This window comes from Melospiza melodia, chromosome 4, assembly GCF_035770615.1.
Source record: "Melospiza melodia melodia isolate bMelMel2 chromosome 4, bMelMel2.pri, whole genome shotgun sequence".
Lineage (NCBI taxonomy): Eukaryota > Metazoa > Chordata > Aves > Passeriformes > Passerellidae > Melospiza > Melospiza melodia.
Window position 1 is genome coordinate 97,433,858 of NC_086197.1, and position 27,450 is coordinate 97,461,307.

Genomic DNA, 27,450 nt, shown 5'->3' on the forward strand with positions numbered 1-27,450 from the left:
GTCACTCAATTATAGAGAAGATGCTGGGCAAGGTGGACCTTTGGTCTGACCTCACACTCTTATTCTTGTTTGCTTGCTTTTCTTATGTTGAATAATGTGAGAGAAAATAATTGGTTCATCCATTTGAAAAACAAAACAAAAACCCTAAACAAACAAACAAAAAAATTGGTGGGCTTTTTATGAATAGTCTTAATATTCCACAGCAGTGAGGCAAAGACAGAATGTCCCAAGTGATTGACTCTGATTTTCCATGACTTTTGCAGCATGTGCCCATACCTGTCTACTTCAAGTGCTTTTGAGATAAGCTGAGGAAGAGGTGTGAGAATAAAAGGAAAGATTTGGTCTGGACAGGGAAGATTGGGAGTTAATACTGGTAGGCAGGAAGGGTGGGACTGAACTGGAAGAAAAGTGGAGGAAAAATAAAATAGGAAGGATTCAGGGCAAAGGGCAGAAAAATTACTTTTTATTCTGGCTGTGGGATGGATGCCCTTTTACTGGCATCAGATGTCTCTGAGACTTTGGCGGAAGGTTCACTGTGTAAGACCTACACAGACACAAGTTGATTTTTGCCCTTGGTTACTGTCATTAGCAGAAAGGTGCTGGAGGTCGTGAGCCAGGTGACAAAGGTGTTGACAGTGCCATAAATGTGGTGGAACTGCTGCTTCCTCTGCCTTTTTGGGAAGTGCAGGAAATGGCATGCACAAATAGCCTTGCTTGCAAAGTCAAGCACTCTCATTCCATTGCTGTACTTTCATTTCAGGACTCCCATATCTGTCCATAGGATGCAGTCTACAAGTAGATGTTCAGTTTTTGTTCTACAGGGAACCTCACTGACCACACAGAATGAAGGTGGTAAAAAACGAGCAGCTGTTCAATCTTCCCTTATCCTTCCTGATTATTCCTCATGGTACAGGGTGCAGATTGTACACACAATTCAATCACAAGTCATTCTTGCTCTGGAGATACAATCCCTTACTTTTTCATAGGCTTTTCTTTGTGGCAGAGAACTTCACAAACTTTCTCTTGTCTCAATGGGTGTGTTGGGGTCCTGAGAAAGGAGGGCATCCCATTTTCATAGATGGGAAACCAAGAAGCAGGAGTTTTGCTAACACGTTGAATCCAGGACATTTGGGGATACTAGTGGGGTTATAGCTGAGTTTATATATTCCTCTTAAATATTCCTGAGTTAATATTTACTACTGAAAAGGAATATATAATCTAGCACTTCTTCTGTTCAGAGTGATGCCTGGAATGATGCATGTGGCACCTGTGAGTGACAATGCAGAGCAGCAGGGCTGGTTTGCGTCCCCCACACAGAGTTAGGGATACCTGGGACAGACAGACTGAGGGACAGCTGGGCAAGGTCACTTACCCAGGGCACCTCACACCCTGTGGCAGGGAAGGAGATCCAGGCTGCCCGAGCAGGATCCACCTCCTGGCTGCTGGTGGGAGCTTCTGTTCCCTTCCCTCCATCCCTCACCTCGCTCCCAGCACACCTTCAGAGCCTGCAGAAAGGAGCCAAAGGCACATTGTCACTGACAGTCCTTGTTGCTCCAGGAGACTTGTTCTGGGCAGTGGGGCAGGGATCTCGTGGAAGAAATCATCTGGGGTTATTTTATTGTTATTGCAGTTGATCTGCATGGTGGGGCTAAACAAAGGTGGTGTAGGTAATTGTTATTCTTTGTGCCCTAACCTCTGAGTAACAGATTTTGCAGCCTTTCTAGCATTTTGTGGGGGTATTATTCTGTCTTCTCAAACTACACACAGTGGTTACAACAAAATCTTCTTCCTTTCATCTTCACCTTCCCTTCCTTGGCCTTACCATGAATACCAGGTTATCTTTTTATTATTTTTTCCTTTTCTACTTTTTACAGCTCTAGTAGAGACATTTCAATGTCCTGTAATTTATTCTCTCTCTAAATGCCAATTTTCTTGCTGCTGCTGATTTGCTTTCAGATATAATGCCTAGAGCAGGCTGTCAGCCATTCTGAAGGTATTTGATTCCTCCATCTCAATATCACACCAGCCAAGTCTGGCTGGAAGGACAGGGGAAAGCTAAATTGTTCTCATAAAAAAGAAAACATAGCACTAATATATCTTTATACTTATGTGCAGGTACCCCCTTTGTGTTATTAAGGGGACTCAGGATCCCATGTGTTTTCTCTACAGGGGATCACATTAATTTATATTTTAAGGTCTGCTGTAATAGATGCTTTCCAGAAGCCTAAAAGTGAGTCCAAAAGTTCTTTGGATGCTATCAAACCAGGAATAAGCAGGGCATTGTATTATCCAGTTGCAAAACAGGACCTCAGGATTGAAAGCATGAATTTTAAAGCTGTGTGTAGGAATTAGATGCTGCCACCCTTGTGGAGCTGGCATGATTTCAGTGCCAGGGAGCATTTTCATCAAGCACTGCTGAACACCTGGCTGAGACAGAGGTCAGGGATGTAGATATGTTCTGTGCACTCAAATATTCAAGTCCTCAGACACAAATTATAAATTATTTGCTGTAACTGAGCAGGCTGAGCCAGTGTCCTGTCAGAGTTGTTGCTGGTCCCTGTGTGGGTGCCCATCCCCACAGCTCTGTAATGAACCTTGGTGGAGTAAAAGCAGTTTAAACTGAGCTTCGTTACCTTCTAATTGTGGAGGGTTGAAATTCATGTTGTTCTAGCTTAGCTGCTGGGCTTTCATGCCCAAAAGCACTTCTGACACTCATAAATATAGTTTTCACTTCAGAAAATATGGTTTGGTTGGTTTTTTTTTTTTTAATTTAGAATTTAACTTTCTTCCCTTATCACTGTGTATTATGCACGTGCGATTTTGAAGGTATCTATGTTCCATACTAACATTGTGCATGGAGACACTGAAAAAAAATCTTTCAATCAATTTGTGCCCCTATCTGTCTAGCCTGGTGGTGCTTGATATCCTCTTGGATTTTGTTCACTGTGTTTTCAAGCAAGTAATGGGTTATAGAAAAACCTTTCAGACTCTGCATCCTGGTTTTTCTTCAAGAAACTTTTTCTTAAAGACTCTTTTTTTACATGTGGTTGTATATGTAACTAAAGCTATATTAAAAAAAGTAAAAGATGGCAGAATAATTGCATTAAATGGCATAGAAAACCTGGTTTATGATCAGCTTTCTTCTGACAGAGGGATTCCTGTGGTTTGGACTTGTCCCTTCAGCCGTTCAGCCTGGCAATGCAGTGACTCTGGGAATGCACAGCACCAGGATTTTAGGAAAATAGGCAACTCTTCTCTGTGGGGGCAGCTTATCTGCACTTTGATAGACAGAGCTGTGGGCTAGCACTAAGGGAACAAGGACAGGTTGCACCTTTTTAGCTAAATATTGCAAGATTCTTTCAATATTTTCAATCAGAATCTGAGAAAAAACCGAAAACTTATATAGGATCCAGATTAACTTACTGAAACTGAATACATCCTTCTCTGTAAAACATACTAGATTTAGTAAAAGTGTAGATCACAAAGGGATAGGTAATTAAGGCTTTGTCATGTGTTTTGGGGGTTCAGGAGACATTTCAAAGTCAACTTATCCACTAGGTAATTAATAAAAGTCCTTATCATGTCTTAGAAAAAGGCCTAATAGAAAAACTCTGGAAATAGAACTTCCAAAGGTCCATCTTCTGAAGATAATGAGATACCATCTTGGTTTTTTATTAAGAAAAGTGAGCAATTTCAAGTAAAATACATTGGTAAAATATTTACCTAGCATTTATTTACCTAGCTGAGCAATTTTAAAGGCAGGTTCACAACATATATCCCAGTTAAATGCTGTGTTATCATGTGTTGGCAAAGTAGATTTTGTTTTTTGAATTCTTTCATTGCAGAGTCTTTCTTTTTTAAATGCACCTCCTTAACACTTTATGTTGTTTTTTTTAGAACACAGAAATGGTATTGACCAGCAGAAATCTCAGAAAATCCTTTTTGTGGCCTCCTAATTTGTTTTTGCAGTCTGACATAGGCTCCCATTTGCAGGCAGAAACCCTTGGCTACCAGCCTGTAGATGATGCTCACATCTACAATCAGATATTTAAGTTTTACTCTATTAAATAAGAATGTGCTAATGGCACTGACTCATTTCTGGGTCTGCACACAATCAGAATGTGGGGAGCGAATTTGGAAGTAACTTAATGCTATTTCTTTTCCACATGTCTGGAACCCATGAGTCAGTACTCCAACATTTTGCTGCTTGAGTGGAACATGCTATAGTTATTTTTTTATATTAACAATATGGTTCATCATTCTATAGAATTTTTTCCATCCAAAGATCTCATGTAGGTTTACCAGTTAAGTGAGTAATTTATTCTTGATGGATCTTAACACACCATTGGTTTCAGCCTGAATTAGACTTTTGGCCTTTGATTCAGATGAACATTCACACTGGGGGAGGTTCTGAAAATGAAATCCATACTTATGGGATTTCCTGAAGTGGGTTGGGATTTGTGTTCTTGGTTGTTTTCCTTGTGAGCCAAAGAGCAGAATTTGGTGCCAGGCATCACACTGGCTGCTGGACATAACTGCTCCAGGGAGCCTCGGTGTCACAATTCAGTTTACGTTAGATCCTGGTGGGGAAATGACACCCCAAAGCACCACCAAGCAGCCCTCAGTTTGCAGCCCCAGCAACAGTGGGATCTGCCTGGTGAGGCTGTGACGGGCTCTCTGGTGTGGAGATAATCCCGAGGTGTTGGAAAGTCTCTTTTTCCCAGCCCCGAGACCGAAGGAGGAGTCAGGATTCCTCAGCTCTGGTTCTCAAGGTTGTTTATTTGCTCTTATCCAATACATTGTCTGTCTGACCTGCTGAGGTCTGTCCAGCAGGTTGGGTTGTGGATCAGTCCCTGCCCTTGGGGTGGTGTTGGCTTTTTATACTAAGAACTGTGTGTGCTTTATTTACAATAATTTCCAATACCTATCCCCTATGTTAGACAGTCTGTCTCTGCTCTGAACCAATCCAAAAGTGCCACCATCACAGCAGAAGATGGAGGACAAGAAGCAGGAGGAAGGACAGGACACACCCAAATCCCTCCATCTTGCCTCCTGAACCCCCATTCTAAATCCCCAAAATTCTACTTTTTCACCCTGTGACAAATTCACTGTCATTCTACTCAAACTCTTGTGGCTTGTAGCTCTTCACACAAAGTTGGTAATTGTTTCCATGGGCTAGAATCAAAGGCACAGGTGTCTGTGACTCCGTGCCAAGGGTCTGGAGGCCTCCAGGGCAGCCAGAGCAATGTCCTGGGATCAGATTTTGGGAAGAGTCTGCAGCCATGCAATGCTGTGCTAACAGCACAGTGCTAAATGGAACAAAATCGCCAAAAAGGTCAGGAATAGAAATGAAATAAAAGCACCATCCCATGGTAGGATGGAGCAGGCTGCAGTGGTTCTCCAGCCATGCTTTGGTGGCTTTTGCCTGGCTGCAGGTTGGGTTGCTGCTCTCCCTGTTGTCAGGCAGGGGTGGGGGCTTTGCCATCTCTAAAAATGAGCTAAAAAAGATGTGTGTGTTTTGGAGATGTGTGGGCGAGGCAGTGCAAATGTCAAGTTCAGTACTCGTTATAAACAGTCTTTTTAAACAGCAGCACATTTTCATTCAGATCTTTTTAGGTTGTGAAGAATACTGTATCTGTAGCGCATATTTAAAATTTCAGAAAAAAAAAAAGAATCCTTCCTGGCAGCAAGCTCGCCGTATCTAGTGCAACATTCTCACTCTGTCTCTCTCTCATCCTCATCTGTTGAAAGAGTAAAACTTCTGAGGTAGGTCTTCAGAAATAGCAGCAGTAGCCAGCACAAATGTGCAGTAATTGGTTTGCTGCTGTTGTTGTTTGTGACTGGAGCAGTGGAACCTTCCCCAGCAGAGCCAAGGGTGCAGAGGAGCTCCTGCACCGCTGCTCAAGCAAGGATTTTAAAGGAAAGGATGAAAAGTAGTTCTGATTTACCCCTTCTTTCCACTGAAATGTATCCTCAGCCATGCATATGCAATCTATAATGTAGCATATTTAATCTTCCACTCCATCTCTGCAGCTTCTCTCTCAATACCAAAATAGCAAAGAGTGGAGCAGCTCCCCTTTCAAACAGCACTCACTGTTCTTAGACGGGTTTTTTTGTTGTTTTTAAGAGTTTTCCGTTTTTAATCTGAGCTAAGTTTGAACAACTGTAATGGTGGGAAAATCTAGCCAGGGTTCATTCTTTATTACCAGGGAACTGGCAAACCAGGAAGAATAGACTTTGTCATGTGCAAATATAGTGACCATAAATGGTGCTGGAGGCTTTCTCCATTGTCCTGTGACTCTGCCACGAGAGAAAGCGCGCGCAGGGAAGAAAGGCACGTTTGATAGAGCTGTGAAGAAGGCCTGAAAGGCTGTTGGGTGCTGGGCATTGTCTGGCCCTGACCTCAATTCGGTACAGTAGAGACCCTTGAAAGCACTGTCTGAAGTCACAATGCCACCATTCTCCTCCGCTCCCCAAAAGGGATTAGTTAAAAGGGTGACGTTCCGTGCAGAGAGTTCCAAGTATTCCCTGAAACAAAGGGGCCTGAAATGTTTTTGAAGTTATTTTTAATTGAGTTGAACTAATTTAATAAAGGTCCCAAGAAGGAGGGGGGAAGGAAGAAAAAAAAAATATAAAGGAATGTGATTGTTTTATGATTCCTCGCAGATGGAATGGACATTTATAGCATACTTCTTCTTTAGTCTTCCAGAGAACAGTAGCCCCATTTACAGCTACTGTTAGCAATTTAAAACTGCTCCAAAATGAAGTCTTTCAAGAAGTTGACAGCTTATAAATAAATCTGTCTGATAAAATTGAACATAAACTGCATCTGTGGTTAGTTTGCCAAAATTAATTCTACATTTAATTAGAGATAGCAGTCAAACATATTTAATAAAAAACAGTCTTGGAGAGTAAATCAAATGAAGTCAGATTTTAGCAGATGCTTTGCTTTTTTCTCCCTTTTTTCCCCCTTTCCTTTTCTTTTCTATTTCTCTTTCCTCCCGAGGAGTGGTGAGGTGACCTCACCTCTGTGATCCTCGGATATTTAGAAGAGCAGGCTGAGGGGAGGCCTGGGCAGCTCATGAGATCATGTAGGAGAAGCCATGAATGAATGGCCTCAGACAAAGGGGGGTAATTATTGTGCTGCAATTTTTACTGATTTCTATAATTAAGATTCTCAGCAATGCCGCCATGTTTACTGTAAATGTTGAAATGAATTATTGTACTGATTATTAACCAAACATCCAAATTTGGGTTTGGTCTGGGCTTAAACCCTCTGCAGTTCTGAAGTTCAGGTGTTGGCATAGGTAAGCTGGAAGTTAGGCTGTGCTGCGGTTATTAATTACTGCAATAGTGAATGCAGTCTCAAAATTGACAAGCCAGTTCCCCACATGCAAAATTCATATTCACTACTTCACATTCTTTTTCATGTGCTGCTCATTCATGTCTCTTCAGAAATGTGACTTGATGGACTCCTTTAGCTGGTGTAAATAGGTGCAGCTCCCACTGAGGTAAGGGAGTCTGTCTCTTGGCAACAATTTTAAAAATACAAGAAAATAAAATAATTCTGTGTCCCAGTTCGCCAAACAGAGTCAGTTGAGCGGCATCAAAAACATTTGATCCATCCCGTTTTGAAATTAAGTGGAACATTTTCCTTTTCCAAGCCTCTCTCTCAAAGCAGCTATCTGTCTGCCACCGAAAACAAACCAAACTTTATTTAAAGCCCAGATCTTGTATGGGAGATTTTAGCCCACGCTGTAAAGACATTCAAAACTTGTTAAGGCTACTAGAGAAATCCTGTCTGCTTGGCTTTTTTTTTTTTTTTTTTTTTTTTTATGGTGCAGAAAATTACATGATTTCTAGACATAAGTCTGACTGCATGAGCTGATAATAGATTATCTTTCTTTGAGGAGTTTAGCTAGCTTTTATATATTAAAGTACATAAATATTGTGGGAACTCACTGTTTCCCATGTGGAAGGCATTGATTAACTTTAACTACAGCATTTTTTAATTTTCCTGATTTTTTTTTCGCTTTGTAATTTTTTTTAATGTAGCCATTGTTTTCAGAACAATATTAAGTTTGTAGAAATACAAAAAGTAAATTAAAAGCTATACAGGAAACCTTGATAGGTAGAGTCAATTAGATATCCCTGGAGGTCACGGTTAAAACCTTATTTGGTTAACCTTGTTAAAGTTCTACTGTTACCAAAGCCCCAAATGACCCAAGTTATGCACAGGAGCCCCTAACAGAGAAATGTGGACCATTTTTCAGACTACTTTCTTGTTAATGTGCTGTTATGGCAGCACAGCAGCTTGCAGACTGAAATAAATATTTGTTTCTGCTTTGAAATGCAGCAGAAAGGGATCTCTTTGCTTTCCTTTTGACCCTTAAATTATGAATGGCAGTGTTGAGCAGGGACTGGTGTTTAATCCCATTTATGAGGGTATCATGCAGGCACACACACGTACATCTCATTTAAAGGAGGCTGAAGCTTGCAGCCTAACAAATCTAACAAATTCTAACAAATGACAGTGCACCCAGCGTCTCAAAATAAACCACAGCAGTGCTCACTCGAACCTTCTAGGAACTGTGGCTGAAATTCCCTGAGCTGCCTATGGAATCTGAAGTCCCTGGCCTTTTTTAAAACTGCTTGGGCATTTAGATATAGAATTCCACAGGCAGCTCTGACATGCTCCACTCTTTGCTTCCAAAGCACTTTGTGTTAGCCAGGTCCCGAATCCATGGAGTTTGTTAAATCTTGCTTTGATTTAAGCTTGGGTCTGACCCTGCTGACATCTGTGTATGGCGCGTGTGTGGTTGTTTTGGAGAGCTCTCCTCCAGTGAGGCAGTTGACTTGAGCATGACTTCATCTGGTCAATTCTGCTGGAACAAAAGGGCTGTGGTGAACAGGGGCTCCAGCACTGCTGAATTTTGAGGAGTTTTAGGAGTGAGGTGTGTGCCTGTGCCCATTACCTGCAGCACACATTCCTACTGAGATGGGGCTTTTTAAGAACCGCTGATTCTCCAGGACTGAATAGATTTCTTTGAATATGGCCTAGTGATGATATATATCATACTTCTCTTTAGCCTTCGTAATTACTTATTCAAATATTTCCTACTTACCCACATTTTAAAGTTTTCAAAGGCTTATCTTTTTAATGTGATGTTCAAAAGTGCTGTGTGAAGGTCATTAAGACTAAAAATTGCCATTTTGAAGCCAAGCTAGAGATTTTACTCTTCACTTAACACAGAGTTACGATTTGAATTCAGAAGGAAAAAATTACTGCTTACATAAAGACATTTTTAAAAGTAGAGCACCTCCTTACAGAAATTAGCTCTTGCTTTTAATTGCATATCTGCGCTTGAATCTGGTGTGGATTTCAGAAGCAATAGGATGCTTTGATGTTTTATTAAATATTTTTAAAAGGTGGGACTTACTGAGAATTAAGCATTCATGTTGTATTTAGTGTACCAAGAACATGATAATTTCTTTCCTGTTGCCAGTACTCAAGGCATCTAATATGGAACTGTTTTTCCAATTTTTAGAGTTTACTTGTAACACTCAATGTTTTCCAAAGGGATTGGCTTAATGTAGGTAAAAGGGAAGGAGTTTCTTTATGCAGAAGAAAGCAAGGATACACTTTCATTTTTCCCCCCAAAATGAGAAGTACGTCCTCTGATGAAGAACAGTTTCTGCACAGGCTGCAGTTGTAGACAGAACGAAAAATCAGAAAGTCTGCCATACCTCTGCAAAGGAGGTGTAAATAGGTGCAGCAGAATCCCTCAGCATCCTCTGGTTTTCTGCCATTAGAACGTGATGGAAAATTTCCTGGGGGTTTGGTTTGTGTTTGGGTTTCTTTGTTTGTTTTTTAAAATAATTTGGTGCTTGTTAATCACATACAGTATGGGAATAGATCAGTTCTGCTTCCCAGTGAGAGAAGAGGGCTGAGGATCACTGACAGCCACCTGCCCACCCTGTACCTGTAGCACCTTTGGAAGATTTGCTCCATTGCTCTTTCTCCTTCATCTGCTTCATTCTCTCTCAGGTGTTATGCAGTGGGAATAACTGTTGTGCATCTGAAAGGAAAGGGATGTTTGCTCCTGCTCCCCTTTTAGTTCAGAGGTTGGAACAAAACAAGAGGTTCTTCATTCTGCTGTTCATGTTGGGCACAGCTTGGAGTGGCAGTAAGAACCTGTCCAAAGACAGGATGGCAAAATATGAATGAAATATCACTCTGGCTGGTTTGGATCTTTTGCAAACAGTCTGAATGGAGTCAGTGAAATCATTTTAGGGGCAGATGATCCTGAGCTGGAAAATAAGGAGCTCTTCTCTGCCAAGGTTTTCAGGAAGCTGCAATTCAAGAAAATGTGCCTGCAGGTGCCATAGAACTTGAACCTGATTGCTGTGTTATTATCTGCAGACAACTGGCTTAGAGTATTTCCTCAGAGCTTCCCTTCCTGATTGGCATCACCTAAAAAAGTGGCCAAAAGGCTGACAGAAGATTTTGGTGGAGGGAAATAAAGAAATAAACAAGTTTCTCATGCTGTTTCTAGCCACCTCACCAATCTTTCTCACACTGTAAGCACTTCTACCTTAAAAGAAAAAGGTTGAAGATTTTATGGTGAAGAGGAAGATAATATTTAGGTAAAGGCACACAAGGAACCATCCCTAATAGATTTTTAGTTTCTTTTTTGCTCTGACATCTCTGAGAGTACCAAGATGATTCCAAAATCAGAAGGAGGGGGGAAGGTCTTGAAAGTTTTACAGCTTTTTGTACAGAATTTTTTGGCTGCATTTGGAATTGCTGGAACACTGCTGTTCCTGTGTGAGGGACTTGGAAAAACCAGGCAGGAGTGAACACTCTGCAGCCCTGTGTGAGGGGACCCATGGTGTTTTACCCATCTGGTGATTTTTGCCTGGCTTGGATGAAAGGGGAGGCAAAAAAAGCAATGCCTGCAGAGTTCTCTGTCTTATCATCATTCTAGCCAGATCACCAGTGGCAAGGATATTATTGCCTAATGTCTCTAAATCAAACAAGACTGTGTCACAGAAATTAGTTAAGAGGATGATTTCAAATCTGTGTAAAGCTGGAGGTTTGATTTAGATAAGAGGCCACCACTGCTGCAAACGCAGAACTGGCTTGTAGCTGTAAAAAGCAGAATTTTTGACTTGGACTGATTTCTGGTTTTCAGGGCTAACTATTATAATTAAATTCCTGCCCTTTCAGGAAGTGCTTTAATGAGAGAAGCATTTTAAATTTTTTTATCTGTAGCAGTATTTTATCTGTATCTGTCCTGTCTGGGATATTTTAATCTGTATCTGTCCTGTCTGGGATATTGTCTGCATTTGGTAGGCAAATAAGGGGTTCATTTTGAGGGATCTCAGTGTAAACCTTTGATTTGGGGTTTGGAACCAGATGATCTTCAAGGCCTTTCCAACCCAGATAATTTGTGATTCATTGATATAATTTTGTGTAATTCTGTGGGCAGGGTAAGAGTTTTCAGCAGTTTCATTTGAAAAATGCATCTGTCTGCATAGGACATGCAAAATGTCATTTGTACTGCTGGCTTGAGCTGTCTTATAAGTTATCATAGATGCCTCTGGATAAAAAAACCAACAAAAATAAAATAACAGCCAGCAATCACTTCATCAAGCTGCTGGAGAGTTATTTTGCATTGCAGCTTTGCAGAGAAAGCACCAGTTCCAATGGCAGATGTCCACAACCAAAATGATTATTGACTCAGTGCTTGAATCCCTTTTTGGGTTACAACCCCAAGGGAAAAAAAAAAACCAAAACCTTTAGCTTGTCATGGGAAACTTAACAGTCTTGTTGCTGGTTTGCCTATTATGAAAAATGCCAAAAGTTTTTTTTGCTTGTTTGGTTGGGATTTTTTTGGTTTTGTTTTGTTTTTAAAAGAAAAAAAAATAGGGCTCCTTCTGGGATGGAGTATTTCCAAGCAATCCCTGGGTGTAGATCTTTTTGAAGATTGGAAAGATTGATACAGTTTGATTAAAGTTCACCTAAGAACCCCCATTTTGAGCTGCCTTCTTTCAACTGACGAGAGCCTTCTGAGGATTTGCTCATCACACCTGGAAACCAGACAAATTTCACTCCCTGCCACTGGAAACTCCTCTACTTTTGGCTCCTCTCCCACTCTGCATTTAATTATTTTTGAATTCCAGCATGCCAAGCCAAGTTTAGCTGCTACTTTCCTGCAAGTGCTCTTTATTCTCCAGCTCCTGTGTGTGCAAGTGAGCAGCAGCAGCAGCGAGACAGGGAAGAGGGTTTGTTGAATTCAGACCCTCTCAGGCCCAGAGGAAAAGGGTCACTCACTGTCCCACAGATGAGAAATGACCTCTTCCTCTCCCCTTGCCCCTGGGGGGACATTTTGCTGGTAGCAACATGAGGGCCTGGCAGGCTCCAAGTGTTAGGCGACACTGGGTGTTGGTGAGGAGCATGGCTGTGCTGGCTCAGGGGGCACACAAGATGGAGTTTTGGAAGAAAAGGAGAGGGGAGAAGAGAAGGAATTGGATGGGGGTGGAAGGGCAGGGGTCACACAGGCTGCTGGCTGTGACCTGCCAAGGCTCACGTGGGCCTTTAAAATGTGTGACAAATACCCCAGAGCAGGGGACAGCACAGCCAAGTGCAGGGGAGGCGAAAGGCACAGAGGGGATAAGGAATCTGTGGCTTAGTGTATCGTATCAGTTGTATAATATGATTTGTATAATATGAGTGTATCGTATGAGTTGTAACCTCAGCCTGGAAATTGTGTTATTTCTGATGTACTTCAGCTTACACGGTTACAAAGTGGGAGTGCCAACACGAGGGGAAGGGAGGTAAATTTTTACTCTGGATGATTTATGTGTAAGGAAATAGTGCCTGGGTACAATCAAGAATAAAATCCATTTGTGTGGAGCAATTCACAGGCAGGAGGAGGAAAAAAAATGCAGTGGCCAACATGGCAGAGACACAGTAATCAAAACTCAGCTAAACAGAATTGGATATGAAGTTAGGAGTATACTTCATAGTGAGGGATAGAGAGCTGTGTGCTCCTGCTAGCAGAGAATAGAGCTGCTGACAGCAAGTACTATTGAGATAATGGAATTTCTTTCTTCTCTTTTTGTGGAGGGAGGAATGTGGAATTGAAAGAGATATTCAACATTTTTATATAGATATTTAACCAGCTCGATACGCTCCCTGGTGTAGTACATTTACATCAGGTTTCACCCAGCAATGCTTTCCTTATTTTCCTTTTTTCCCTAGGTTTGTATCTCTGCAGATCTTTCTGTCACTCAGGGCTGATGCTTCACCAGTGGGTGATGGTGTTTGTGGGGGGAAAGCATCAGTGTCCCAAGGTGGGGAGGTGCAGATGGAACTAACTCATCCCACTGGGACTTTGCTTTGTGCATCCCTTCTGATTCTTTACCATTGTGTTTTTAGAGGACATCAAAGCACACGAAAGCTGAAGGCTCTGGTTTCCAAGCACAATTTTACCTTTTTTACAATTTTCACAAGTACAAATTCATTAATTTTCTGTGTGGGCTGAGGAAGTGCTGTCCTCTGAGCCCTGGAGCCAGCACTGGACACTGCTGGTTCCCTGGATGTGATAAGGTGGGGGTTGTAGTAATGCTCATTCATTTCCCTAAAATAGCTGTCTCTGGTTTTCAAAAGGCAATCAGCACAAAACAGTGCCAAGGCAGCTCTAGTCCCAGGACCCATCCCACCCATCCTTGGGCAGGGGCACAGCCCTGCAGGAGCAGCTCAAGGTGTGGATTGAGGGTTCCATCTCACAGTGAAGGAAGGGAAAAATCATAAATACACTTCGTGGGAATTTCACAAGTCAGGGAAACCACTTGTTGCTGATAGTTGCTTTAACAGATGTTGATAAAGGATTCTGTCTTATGAGGCCCCTTCTAACCTGGCTGAGCAATTGGACTTGGAGGTTTGCACATTAGGATTTCCCCCAGATTCCTGACATTTATCGAGTGCTTTTTGACATGATAATGGCAAATTGAGTTTTATTTTGTGTGATTGAAAAACCAGATGAACTCTTGCTATCCAGCTACATCTGTTGTTTGCTCCTTCCAGAATAAATATGGCAGTTCCTGATGCTGGAACAGCTGGAAATCTTGCATTCATTCATGTTCCTGGAGATGAAGCGTATCCTATGGGTTTACCTGGTGATTTTGCTTGGGTGCTATTTATTTAAGATGTGTAGCTATGAGGAAAGTGCAAGATTTCCACCTGGACTTCTGTAGTAATACACCTTGATAATTTTTACCTTAATGTTTCCAAGTGGGATTCAGTTTCTGGAAGTGGTGGATATTTCTAATCCCAGGGGGTTTCTAAAGCAGACAAACGAGAGCTCTCCAGCCAAACCAGCTCATCCTGACTTGAAGCAGCAGGATGGGAGTTTGATCTGGGAGGACTCTTCTGAGTAAACTGGAACACTTTACAGCTGAGGGAGAGTAAAATGTGCAGCGCATTCAATGTGGAGTCCCACAAAACACACACATATAACCCTGGCAGAATTTGCACTAATTCACAAATAGCGAGTGTTCATTCCAGCTGTGCAGTGGGTGGGGACGTGGGCTGAAGGTGCAGGGAGGGAGCTGGAGTGGCACAAAACATTTTAAACAGTGCAGCAAGGGGGGTGCAGAAAGGCACCTTTTGTCTGCCTGCGTGCAGGAGAAGGTCTGGCCTGTGCTGCTGGAGATGGGCTGAGAGATTAGAGTGGCTCGGGACAAAGGGAGGCTGTGTCAGGCAGGATCAAGGCTGTTTGCTTAGCAGGGCTCTCTGTCTCCCTGTTGACAGATGTGGCTGGTGCAGCATCAGCCTTTGCAGGCTCCTCCTCTGGATTGTCAAGTGACAATGGCCTGGGAGTAAATGACAGCGTAAAGTACTCCATGAAAGCCTTTATTTGTTTGCTAGTTGTAGCCCGGGATGGGGATTTAATGTTGAATGGACTCCAGATTGTCTAAATTGCAATCACAGTGTTTGTTTAAGCAGCCTGTGGGGGACTGCTGGAGCACGTTCACTTCTGCTCCTCTCCTCTTGGTGTTGCAAAGCACTGAGGTGGGAATAAAGGGTTAAGGGGTTTGGGAAGGCAAGGTTTGCACTGTGAAAACATGAGGATTGCAATTCTCCTGGCTGCTGAGGAATCATCAGGAGTTTCAGGTCACTGAATTAGCACGTGGTGGGAGGGACAAAAAAGCCCCTGCATTCCTTAAAGAAGAGCTTTTCCTTTTGCTGGTGCACTAATCTGTCACAGCCACTATCTCAGCTCACTGAAGCTGCTTTCAGTGCCAGATCTCTCTTCTAATGTCAGCAAGTAGCACACACAGTAATTTGTACCTTGATAGTGTTGAGGCCCAGGGAAAGCAAAAAGCCCCAGACAGAGTCAACAAAGCAGAGATGGGGACTATCTGCTGGAGCAATTAAAAATTGCAAAAAACTAATCAGCTCTCATTGATTCCTCTTTCAAACCATAAAGGAAAACTTGATCCCCGTCAGGAGACCCTGAATGTAGCCTTGCAACTCTGCAAGCCAAAAAGGTTAGGGAAAAACCCCAGCCAGATGTAATGAATCCAAAACTATGAAAAAAAGTGTTATTCCAGATTCTGGGACAGAGGAGGGTTCTCCTCAGCAGAAAAGGCCCTTTATTTGCTGTCATGGCCCAGGACACAGGATCACATTGGAAGTGCTAACAAAACACATGGCTAACAGCTCCCCCTTGTTCAGTCCATAAAGACCCTTTCTTGCTCCATGTTCTGCAGATCCTGAGGGCTCAGGTACCTCTGACAGAGCTGTAAGCAATCCTGTGTGTTTGCACCAGCTGATAAAGAGGGCTCCAACAGCCCTGCTGCCACATCTGGAGCACAATCCATCCCTGCTGCACCAGGATTCCTCTGCAGCTCCTCCCCAGCCCAGCAGCTTTCCCCAGCTGGCACACTGCTCTGCAGCACTGTCTCCCAAGAAACTGTCCCTCAAAATGTGGGGTTCTGGAGGTCTCAGCCCTGGCCAAGAGGGCGTGCATGCAGCTTGGCTGGAGATTGCTGTCTGAGCCCTCCCTGGTGAGAGGAGGGTTTTAGGAGCATCCTGAGTCCTTTCAGGTGAGCTTCAGAGCACCCTGAGCCCTCCCTGGTGAGCAGGGGGGTTTCAGAGCCTCTGGCTTGCAGAAGTGCAGGAACCTGCCGTTGGGCTGTGTTCATCACCCAGAGGAGAGAACTCTCTCCTTTTCCCAGGGAGCATTTCCTCCTCTGAGCACTCTGTTTTTTCCCCTTACAGCAATCATCCTTTTCAGAGCCATTGGGGTTTTTCAGTGGGGAAGGAGGTCAGCAGCAATGACTTGATGTCTCAAATGAGATAAGGGACCTTCATGTTTTCCAAGGAAATCTTGGCTATAGAGTCTTGCTGATTGTGTGCATTTTGTGGGTAAAGCAGGTGATTTTGTGTGGAGTTCTTGCTTTTGTTTATAATCTTGGAAACACCTGAGCCAGAGTTTACAAATTAATTATTTTCTTCATTTAATTATGCAAAAAAATTGAAGTGTCTGTTACTGCACTCCTGTGTGTCTGTAAAATATGTAATCAAAAAACTGGGCAGGTGAAATTTTTTTGAAATTTTATTATTCATATACCACCAGTCACATCATACAGGCTCATTTTGGGAACCAGTTTGCAGGAGGCCACAGAACAGGGAGACCCCAGCTGAGAGCAAGAGCCATTTGTGTGAGTGCACCTTTAAGCACATTCCTAGATACAGATCCACTGAAGGTGTCCTGAGGTGCCCTCTCCATTCAGGGACTAAGAGGAGATAATCACTCTTAGGAGGTGGAGGAAAAACCTTGAAACACAACAACAGATTCTGCTTGGGGTTTGGTGGCTGATGATGCTGGACAGCATCAGGACTGTTAATTCCCCAGCTGCCATCTTTAAAAACTCAGAATAGCTCAATGTGGTGACAGACCAGAGCTTTTATTTATAATCACATTGTGCATGCTTTCAGAGTTATATGTCTGCAGTACTTAAGCAAGGATTAAGCCAACTTTAATGTCTGATTATTTGTTTTTATAATTACGCTTGCCATTGTGTATAAGGAAAGCTGACAACCAGTGTAAAGTAGTTTTGAGGTCTGCACAGTCTCTGCTCTGACATCCAAATCAGCCCTTCCTTCTTTTCTCTTTTTTTGTAAAATTTATTTTGTGGGGGTTGCCCCACACTGTCCTTTTCTGAAGTGAATGGGAAGAAACAAATCCTGCTGTACGCCAGCAGAGATCTTCTCTCCTTTACCATCACACATGTGGTGTTTAATGCTGCAAACATAAACCCCTCCCCAGCCATTCCTTCAATCCCATGGCAACACTTGTGACCAGGGAACAAACCTCCCTACCAGCCCCAGGAGAGATGTTTCATCCTCCAAAATAACTGATGTACATGTGTTTTAAACACATTGAACACGGTGGGAAAAGCTGGCTGTGTGTGTCAGCTGCTCTGTGCAGTGTTTGTGCTTGGGCAGGCAACCTCTGCTTCCAGGAGAGTGGGAGTGCTGAGAGGCCTTGTCCCAGCTCTTCTGGAGCTCTGAGAGCCTTGTGGCTGCTTCCCTGGCGGGAGCCTGAGTGCCCAAACACCCTCTGGGGGAAGGGTTTCCTCTGGTATCCAACCTCCAGCTACCCCAAGTCAGCTGTGAGAGCCCTGAGCCCTGTTGCTGCTGGAGAGGGAAGAGGTCACTGCTGCCCCTCTGCCTGCCCTGGGGAGTGCCCTCAGTCTCTTCTCTTCTCTTCTCCTCTCTTCTCCTCTCCTCTTCTCTTCTCTTCTCTTCTCTTCTCTTCTCTTCTCTGCTCTTCTCTTCTCTTCTCTTCTCTTCTCTTCTCTTCTCTTCTCTTCTCTTCTCTTCTCTTCTCTTCTCTTCTCTTCTCTTCTCTTCTCTTCTCTTCTCTTCTCTTCTCTTCTCTTCTCTTCTCTTCTCTTCTCTTCTCCTCTCCTCTCCTCTCCTCTCCTCTCCTCTCCTCTCCTCTCCTCTCTTCTCCTCTCTTCTCTTCTCCTCTCTTCTCTTCTCTTCTCTTCTCTTCTCTCTCTCTCTTCTCTTCTCTTCTCTTCTCTTCTCTTCTCTTCTCTTCTCTTCTCTTCTCTTCTCTTCTCTTCTCTTCTCTTCTCTTCTCTTCTCTTCTCTTCTCTTCTCTTCTCTTTCTCTTCTCTTCTCTTCTCTCTTCTCTCTTCTCTCTTCTCTCTTCTCTCTTCTCTCTTCTCTTCTCCTCTCAACCAGGTGATCTCTCACGTTTGCACAAAGTGAGAAACAGCTGCTTTTAGGGGCTGTGTGGACAAACGACACAGGTTTCTCCCCAGAAATCTCTGTGAATTTGCTCAGTGGGGGATGAGGCTACCCCACTACAGCCAGAAGTGGGTGTAAGGTATATCAGTAGATTCATATCTTTAGATTAATCTCCAAGTCTCTAGATCTCTAGATTCAGTATCTTGAGGTTAAGAACATACCCAGTGTGTTCAGCAGCAGGGAAATTTTAGGCAATGCTCAGTGCTGAGATCCTGACTCAGTGAAAGACACAAACCCTGTCTTCACTCATGCTGGAGCCAAGCTGAGAATTTTTCTGTGCTTTGCTGGTCACAAGTCACCAAAATTTCTGTGACTTTTGCGTGCATTGGTGTGCTCGTTTTATTTTCTCCTTTTGAACTGATATTTTTTAAGCATTGTGCCAAAGAGACAGCCAGGATTTTTATTGAGTCAATAGACAACAGCATGAGACTGAGACTTCATCTCCAGTCAGCCCCAGCCTTCCCCATCCTGCCCCTGCACACACACACAGATTATTTTATGCTAATAGTAATGCCAACAGCAATAGATCTCATCCATTTTAAAGTGGACAAACATTCAGAACATTTTTAGGAATTCAGAACATTTTATTAATAGTAATTTTAGTAATTTACAAATTGCAATAACGTTTAAAATATTGTTTGCTTGGTCTGTTGGGGTAATGGGTTTGTCCTTGTTTCAGTCAGTGACTTTGAGGAGCTGCAGAGATCATGCAGAGCCACAAAGAGCCATCACCTGGGCTCTGTATTCTCCCTGCCTGATCTGCTCTTTACAGCAGGCCATAAAATTCCACATTATAATTTAATCATCAAACCTAGAACGGTTCTGTCAGCTCCAATGTGTGTTTGAGGAGTCCATTATGTAGCAGAGAGTATGTTTTATAGCACTGGGAAAAGTATTGCCATAGCAGATCACGAATAATATCTTACATGTTATTTAGAGAGAAAATAATATGTTTTAAACTGTGAATTCTCATATAGAGCTGACCTTTGGCAAACCTTTTGCCTGATTGGGGACTGCAATTTGAAGCTTTTTTTAAAATTTTATTTTAATCCCTTGCAGTGTAAGCTTTGAAAATGTTCAATCAATCTAAATGTACCGCAAGGGTTAAAAGGAATAAACAACCTAACAGTCTTTCAACAGCTTGGGTCATGACAGTTATGGAATTAACGAATCAGAACTTCACCTGGTGACTTCTGCTTAAAAAAACAAAACATCAAACCAAACACACAAGAAACAACTTGTGATTTATACAGTGAGATTTTCATCACTGATATACCTAAATAAAAGGGGGAAAGAAGACCAGTGAAGAAAGAACAATAGCTGTTCTTACAGTTGTGTTTTAAACAGAAGCCAACCATAAAATTTGAGAGGCACTGTCCATTTTAGGGGAGGTTCACAAAGCCAAAATAGATGCCTTTGAAGGGGATTTATAGATTAAACTTTGCAGCACAAACAACAAGGTCATTTGGTTAAGGACTAATGATTGCTATCCCTTGTCATCTCCTCCCTTCCTCAAAGTGTGAGGGAAAGACCGAGGTGATATTTAGGTGATCACAAGATTACTCTGAAATATTAAATGTGAAAATGTGAAAAAGGAAAATTGAGTGCAGGATGTATCAGGTCTGGTATTCCCAGAAGCCATTGTACAATTTCACATATAAAGTTTTGTACAGCTCCATTTATGTGTGTTTAAAGGTATTACATTATTTATTTGGTATTAATACACCAAGAAAGGGAAGAACATTTTAAGAAAAAAAAATGTTCATGCATACAGATTATTAAATTTTTGGTGGACATTAGAAATTGGTGTAATACTCACCCATTAATGTGGTCTGGTTTGGCCTTTGGCATGTTCAAACAGTTGACCAAAGGAATGTAAATCCTATAATCACTCCTCTTAGACACCCATCCTCAAGCTTTTTGTGTTGAAAATGAATTCCGAGTTTTAAAATTAAGTAGGTAAAAAAATGACTTTCTTTAGAAAGGTTTTGTGGGCTCTTTATTGTTACTGCCGTTTTTTCATTACTTTATGGTTATAAGCCTTACTTTGTGGTTATGAAGCTTACTTTATGGTTATAAATTCCCAGTGAAGGAGGCTGTAACTGGTCCTTGAAATTTTAGAGATGAGATGATGTGTGTTTGGATTGGAGGGCTCAGGGAGGCTGGGTACTGTCCTGTCTGGAGCTGAAGTGATAATATTGATTTCTGTTCATGGATTCCCTCTGCATCCATTGTGTCCTGAACAGGGAGGTTTTAATTCTAGTGGCAGCCCAGAGCAGGCAGGCCCTGCCCTGCCCTGTGTGTTTGAAGCAGCAGTAAGGCTGTGTGTGTGTGTCCATGTGAAATTCACTGACCTTTGTCAGAGCATGGCTCTTCATGGAGCTCTTCCTCTTTTCACTCCTCTTTTTCCTTTTGTCCAGGGAAAGAGTTCAGCACAAGGGTTCTGTCAGGCTGCTAGAGCAGCCAGGTAGGGCAGGTTTAGTGGCATTAACCCTTTCCCAGCTGCTGCCTAGAGGCAGGAGCACACGGTGGGTCCCAGGCACCCACTCTGGCTAGCAGGGTGTACTCGGGAGGAGACAAACACAGACTTTTTCTTCTGCTTTTCACTGAATATGAATCAATTAAGGCTGCCGAGTCCCAGACTTTCACCATTACTCATGGTCCTGCTGCTTCTCCACCGCTGTGCCAAGGCAGTGGGGATTGGGTACTGGGTGGGCAAAGGCACGGAGCAGGAATCACAATAAAGTGTGCCTTTTCTCACTGTAAAAATGAACAGTTTCTTGAACTTGCAATTGTAACAGAAAAGGGACTAATTGCTTTTCAAACTGTTGGGATTTCCATGCTTCCATGTGATTTGCCCACCCGCAGCAATAAATCTAGGTGGTTATGAGGACATGCATAAGATTAATTTTAAAAGAAAATCAATTGTTCATTTCAAAATTATAGCAGTTCTTAAAGACAGATAGCTGAAAATAAATAATGGCTAAAGTGAATGTTATTTTAAAAGACTGTCTGCATGATGATTTTTCCACAGCATAGAATGAGGCATGATTTCTGTCTCAAAAAGCCTGCATATTTTACATAACAGAATTAAAGTTTCTTAGGCTTAGGTCAGAGCCGAGGGCTCGACCAAGGAACATTCTAAATGAGATATTGTCTTGAATAAGGTGCTAAAATTAGAAGCCTGAACTACTTCCTTTGAGTGGGAAAGCATGTCCTATTCAGTCCCCAAATTTTGGTGCAAAGTTAGTTTCATGTTTCTTTGTTCTCCCGTGCTTGTCGTGTTAAGTGGCAACATTACAATACATGGAAACCAAAAGCATTGATTGTAAGTTGTAGGAAAATAGAGGGGTTTTTGTAAGCACTCCCACCCATCTGGAACTTGCTGCTCCCTTATAATCAGTCACAGATTGTTAAATAAAGTCGACTTTCCATCACCCTGAACTCTCGCTTTATTCTCCAGTGAGCAGTCCAAAATAACTATTGGATCCCTTCATTAGAGCTGAATAATCAATTGGCTTGCATTACCTGCTGGCCTTCGGGGGTCGGCAGCCACTTTCCTGCTTCCTTCTCATCACCCTGTATTAATAAAGGCTCTGCTGGCCAGCTGCCACGGAGGGTGCTGGCACTCCTGGTGGCTGCAGCGAGGGGTTTTGTGCATCGTTTGGGCAGTGCTGATTGAAACATTTCACTGCACAAAATGCCAGCAGTCTCCTTTAGCTGCCCTTTGTGGACAGAGCTGCCTGCCTGACTCTGTACGTGTGTCGCCCTCCCGAGTGACACGCAGCAGTGTGGGATCTCACATTTGGATCCTTCTCACTTGGCGCCGTGCTCATCCTTCCACTTACATTCTCAAGAGTAATTTCGTATTTTCTTCCCCATCATTTTGTTTGCCAGCATGGAAGAGAGCCATTCCTGGAAGGGGGTGTGCATGGGAGCTGGCACTGAGCAAACCACTGGCACAGGGAAGAGAAGCTGTTCCTGTGTCAGGAAGGCTTGGGCATGTCTAGGTTGTGCCGCCTCTTCCACTCTCAGCTCCGTGCCAAGATTCTGTGTGCACCCTTATGCCAAGGCCTGTGGAGAGAGAGACTGTCTGTGAGTGTGTGAATTTATAGATTTTTAATTAATAATGGAGCAGATCATTTTCACAGTGATTGTCTTACCTATGGAGAGAAAAAAGGTGAGGTACCTGTGCATGTCCAGTGCTTTACCCTTGGCTGGAACCACAAGTGCATTTCAAACTTGAGAGTGACAGGTGAGGGATTTGTTTGTTTGTTTGTTTGTGCTCTGGTTTTTTTGTGAGTGAGGAGTTGTTTGTTTTGCTTAATTGATGCCACACAGGGTTCTTCCAAAGCAGCCCCCTCATCAGGACCCTTTGCTCTATTTCCTACTGAAATAAGGATTTACTGCACTCAGCCCTGCTCGTGTCACGTGCTGGTGACAGTGTGCCACAGATACTCCTCTGCACTTGAGCTGAGCATGAATCTCTCAGTCCCCACTGGTGAGCCATGGCTGTTTAGCTTGAGCTGAAGCAGCTTGTGTTTTTAGCTGTAATTCTTTGCTAGTCATTATGAATGTTAGTCATTACAGAGGCTAAAACTAGACTCTGTTTTTTGGCCCCGCTGCAAGGAGGTGAGTCAGGGTAAGGCATTTGTTAAATAAATTTGCTGAAGTTGCTGATTCCTTCTGAAGTGCTGGCAGGGGCTGGCACTGGCTCCAGCCCCAGTGAATGGGTAGGTGCTGCACACCCTCCTCCCTGCTGAAGGGACTGGGAGATGTGGGGTCTGGGAGGGAAGCTGAGGAAGCAGCATGGAGCTGAGACCTGGGCATGTTCCAGACAGAGCTGGCTTATTGTCTGCATCCCTTGAGGAGCAGTCATCCCCTGGCTGCTTCACCCACTGCTTGCAGTTGTCCTTCACAATTCACAGCCTGATGGATTTTCTCGTTGGGATTTTTACGTAAACTTCAAAGTATCTATGTAGCTTTGATGCTATCATCATCTTTTGGGTTACTTTGGCATTCCTCAGCAGCAAGGCCGAGTCTCCATATTGTCACAGCAATATTTGCCATTTATTGCCATTTATTTATTTTATTTGCCATTTAGGCAGCCCTGAAGTTCAGGGAGATGAACAAAAGCTTTTCTCTCACCCTTGGTACAGAGCTGCCATAATTCCACTTCCCCTGCAAGACTCAGCTGCTGTGCTAGCACCATGTCAGCTGCCTGTAATTACTATATGAGTGTCCTTCCACCACCCCAGAGCTCACCAGAGCTACAAGAATGAGGAAGAGAGGAAAACGTGGCCGTTCTATTGAGCACTGTACGTGTGGTCAGACCTGTGTTTGCCTGTCAGGCTGGGGACGCTGGGCAGAGCCTGGCAAGGACTCCCAAAAAGCCCATGCAGACCTCAAGGCCAAGTGAGCAGACAGCAGGTAAGAGGTGAGCTGTGAACAAACACCCTTTGCAGAACTTCAGTGTGATTTTGAACAGTTGTAGTCTAGTCACTGACTCATCCCCTCCTCCCCCTTTTCACTTTTCCTGCCACTCCATGAGCAGCATGCGAAAGCACTGAAAGAAAATAAGAATCTTAAACTCATAAACATACCTGCCTCCTATCTGGCACTCGTCCAGCAGCCTGGTGATCTCCTTAGTTGTCCAGCAGATAGTTGAGAAACAAGAGTCCTGTGAAGATTAGCATGTCACCATATCCCTGCCAGATGGCAGCGAGTAAAACACGGGCAAATTGCATTGGCTCTGCTTCCATCATGACAATCACAACAGAAACACCACAGCCTTGCAACTTCGCTCCTTTTTAAGCTACGAAAATGAAGGGACTGCAAAGTAGGGCAATCGTGGAATGCTAAACACTATTTAAACCTAATTGCAGTGAAAGAAGGAGACCCTGAAGGGTGCAAAGCAAAGTGAAGGTGGCCCACAGGTTTGGCCAGTCCCTTGAGAAGTATGGGATGAACTTCAGGAAGTTGACACTGGGCATATTTGCCTCGCCATCCCGCTGAAAAGCTCTTGCCAACATTAAATTCAATTTAAAATCAATTTTTACTAAATGGCCATTCCTAATTTGAGAAGCTTTTGACTCTTTATACCTCAGCAATAAAGGAGCAGAACTGACCATAAAGCGTGACCATATGTTTTTCAGCGGGTACACAGAGACCCTCCCAGTCTGATGAGGGTAAGCAATTTGGGGTAATGGCATGAAAGAGATGGAAGCCAGCATGCAGATTGCTGCTGGTGTTGTGCTGCACCAAAGCAATTGCTCTGCTGGGATTGTCCCCAGATGGCAAAGGACAATCTCTGCTCTTGCCGCTTGTCACACAGCCACTGTAACAAGCTCCTGTAGAAAGGGAGGCCCTGCTCCTCCCTGCTTAGGCCCACGCTCTTCATGTACCACATTTTTTAGACCCTTATCTAGCTGTGACAAGAAAATGAGTTGTTTGAATCAGTGAGCACACAGTCTTGTGTTTCTGGAATGAGGAGCAAGACCTGAGACACCCCGTCCAGCTGGTGCAGAGCCCCATCTTCCCTTCAGGAGAACCTGGCTGGCCATGTGTGGGAATGTGAGGGGATGCTGGGCAGCCCAATTCTGGGATATTGAGGATATATCTGATATATCTTACCTGTGCAGGTCAAAGCATCCCAGGGCACAGCACTGGCTTTGTGTTCACACAGAGGATGTGGCACTGATGCAGTGATGTGATTTAGGGTCTGAGGTACAAAGGCTTCCATGAGTGGGTCTGGACTGCTTTTGGCTTCAGTGCTGTTCAGGTTGTTTGCAAGTCATTCTTCCCTTCTGCCAGGCTCCTGGCCCCATCCTGGACTACTTGTTTTGACTGGTATCAGACAAAAGCCATGAAAGCATCAGAACTTGCAGAGTTACCCAAGGACTCTGAACCTCTGTAGATTTGCTGGTTAGCAGTGTTTGTGACTGAGTTCCTCCTGAACCATTGGGGCATAAATGCTGTGGGGATGACCTTGTCAAAAGGATCCTACAAAACAAAATTTGAAATCAGCCTAAGATGAAGGATTAGTGTGAAAAAGGTACTTCTTCTAGTACCTTTTGAACGTTGGATACGTTCTGGGCAAAGGTGCCATTCCCTTGTGCTTATCTGAAGTTGTGAACAATTCCTTGAGTCCAATTTCAGGATAACACAGTGTGGGCAGGCTGTAGCTGCATTCCATCCCAGTAAATGCACTGCAGGCTGGGGACTGGCAAGGTGTGTGTCTCTGCTGGCTGAGCGCCAGCTTTGCTTGTTGCTTTGGATTCATTTCAGATCAGGTAAATGGGAGAAATAAGGTTTTTTAGCCCTGTGATGAGTCAAAAAGGAGTTTGGCAACTTTTGGCTGAGGTGCTCAAATAGTATTTTGTGGTTTGTACAGTTCTGTTCTGCTCTTGGTTTGAATTTGAGTGGCACAGTTTCAGCAGCCCAGCAATGCCTGGCACAGCTCCTTTACAAGTTCATTTACTGTGTACTTAATGATACCAGGCAAAGACTACAAATCCTTCTACAAGCACCAGAGGAACTCGAATATGATTCATGTAAGAACTGAATATAATTCATTAAGGACTGATGTTGGTTTCCAGCATTTTTATGTTTATTTGCATTCAGCTTTGCTCTGGACCAGATTCATTCCATGTTCCTGTGCTGCTGTATCTGCCGAGCGACCAAATACTGAAAATCCTCAGCAACGCATTTAAAATTACTTGTATTTTGGTAACTTTGGTAACTTTTGCATTTTGGTAACAATTTTGATAACTTTTCTTCTCCTTAAATTTGTGGTAAAAAATTACCTGCCAATATCCTGCTTCATATGATAATGGTAGCATTAGCAGCTTGGCGTGAATCTATATCCAAGAGTTATTCTGTAGTTATTCAGCTTATTGCTGCCTGAAGGGGATCTCCTCCAAATCAGAAGTTTTTAAATTGTGTCTTAATTTCTTACCTGTTTCTCCGTGTGCCTTTTAGTCTGTTTTCTTGCCCTGAAGCCTCATCCCCTCCTCTCCCATTGCTCCTAAGTGTGCCTGCACCCCTCAGGCTCTGACCCTGCCCAGGCAATAAGCACAAAGCTGTGTTATTTTCGTGTTATTTCCAGTGAAGTAACACCAGTAGTCAGGAAGGAACAATGCAGTTCAGGCCAGACAAAATAAATCTCGCATTTCCTGTCAAGAATCTGGCCAAAAGCAATGATGAGAGACAGGGGGCAAACCACGCTGCTCAAAACCAGACACATATGGGTTAGAACAACCACAACCCTCACTTAGAGACAGAAAACAAAGAGCCAGGGCGCTGGGAAAGAGGAGTAGCACCAGCTCTGAGCAATAAAAACCCATGACGTGGGGTCCAGCCAGCTCTCAAACCCAGGCTGTGTGCTGCACCAGCAGGGCCCTGCGTTTCCTGCTACTGTGCATTAATTGTCCCTTAATTAATCGATTTATTGCATTGACAGCTTGTGCTGCAAATTAGAGAGAGCTGATCTGCCTCTCTAATTCTTCACCAAGAGGATTCTCACCCCTAATTCTCACCCCTTTCTTCACCAAGCTCTCTCCTGGCCACAGGACAGCCACTGATTAGAAGTTGTCACTACTTTGTTGTGTTTTAGTAACTCTTGGTGGTTTGCAGAGCATGAAAACCCCAGAACTGTGCTGTGACACCCTTTTCCCAATGGCCAGACACTCACCCAGCAGATTAATAATATTAATATTATTAATGTTAATAATATTAATAAGTGCATGGCTAAAGGGTTCATCATCAGTCCTCAAAATCCTCAAACCAGGGAGAGTTTTGAGCACGTGTTTATTTACAGCAAAGGGCCTGGCAAACTGCATATTTAGGGTTGGAAAGCACTTTATTTCCTTTCTGGATATTGTTGTGTGTGTGTGTGGAGTGGTTCCATCTAAGGAGCATCCCAAGGAGGCAGAAATTGAGGGTGGCTCTTCGGGGTGCTGCTGCTGCATCCTGGTCTGTTCTGAAGGCTGAACAAAAGCAGCACTCCAGGTGGTGTAAGGATGTTCAAAACAGAGACAGCACTTTTCTTCTTCAAAGTACTGTGCAAAGATTAACTAATTAGATTGTTTTTCCTCCTTCCTAGGAAGGGTTTGTGA

General features: G+C 43.3%; 1 protein-coding gene across 7 annotated transcripts in view; it reads left to right on the forward strand.

Annotated features, from left to right (window-relative positions):
* SOX5 (SRY-box transcription factor 5) overlaps positions 1 to 27,450 on the forward strand; it is a 595,693-nt gene that overhangs the window by 234,789 nt on the left and 333,454 nt on the right. The gene's annotated exons all lie outside the window — the stretch shown is intronic.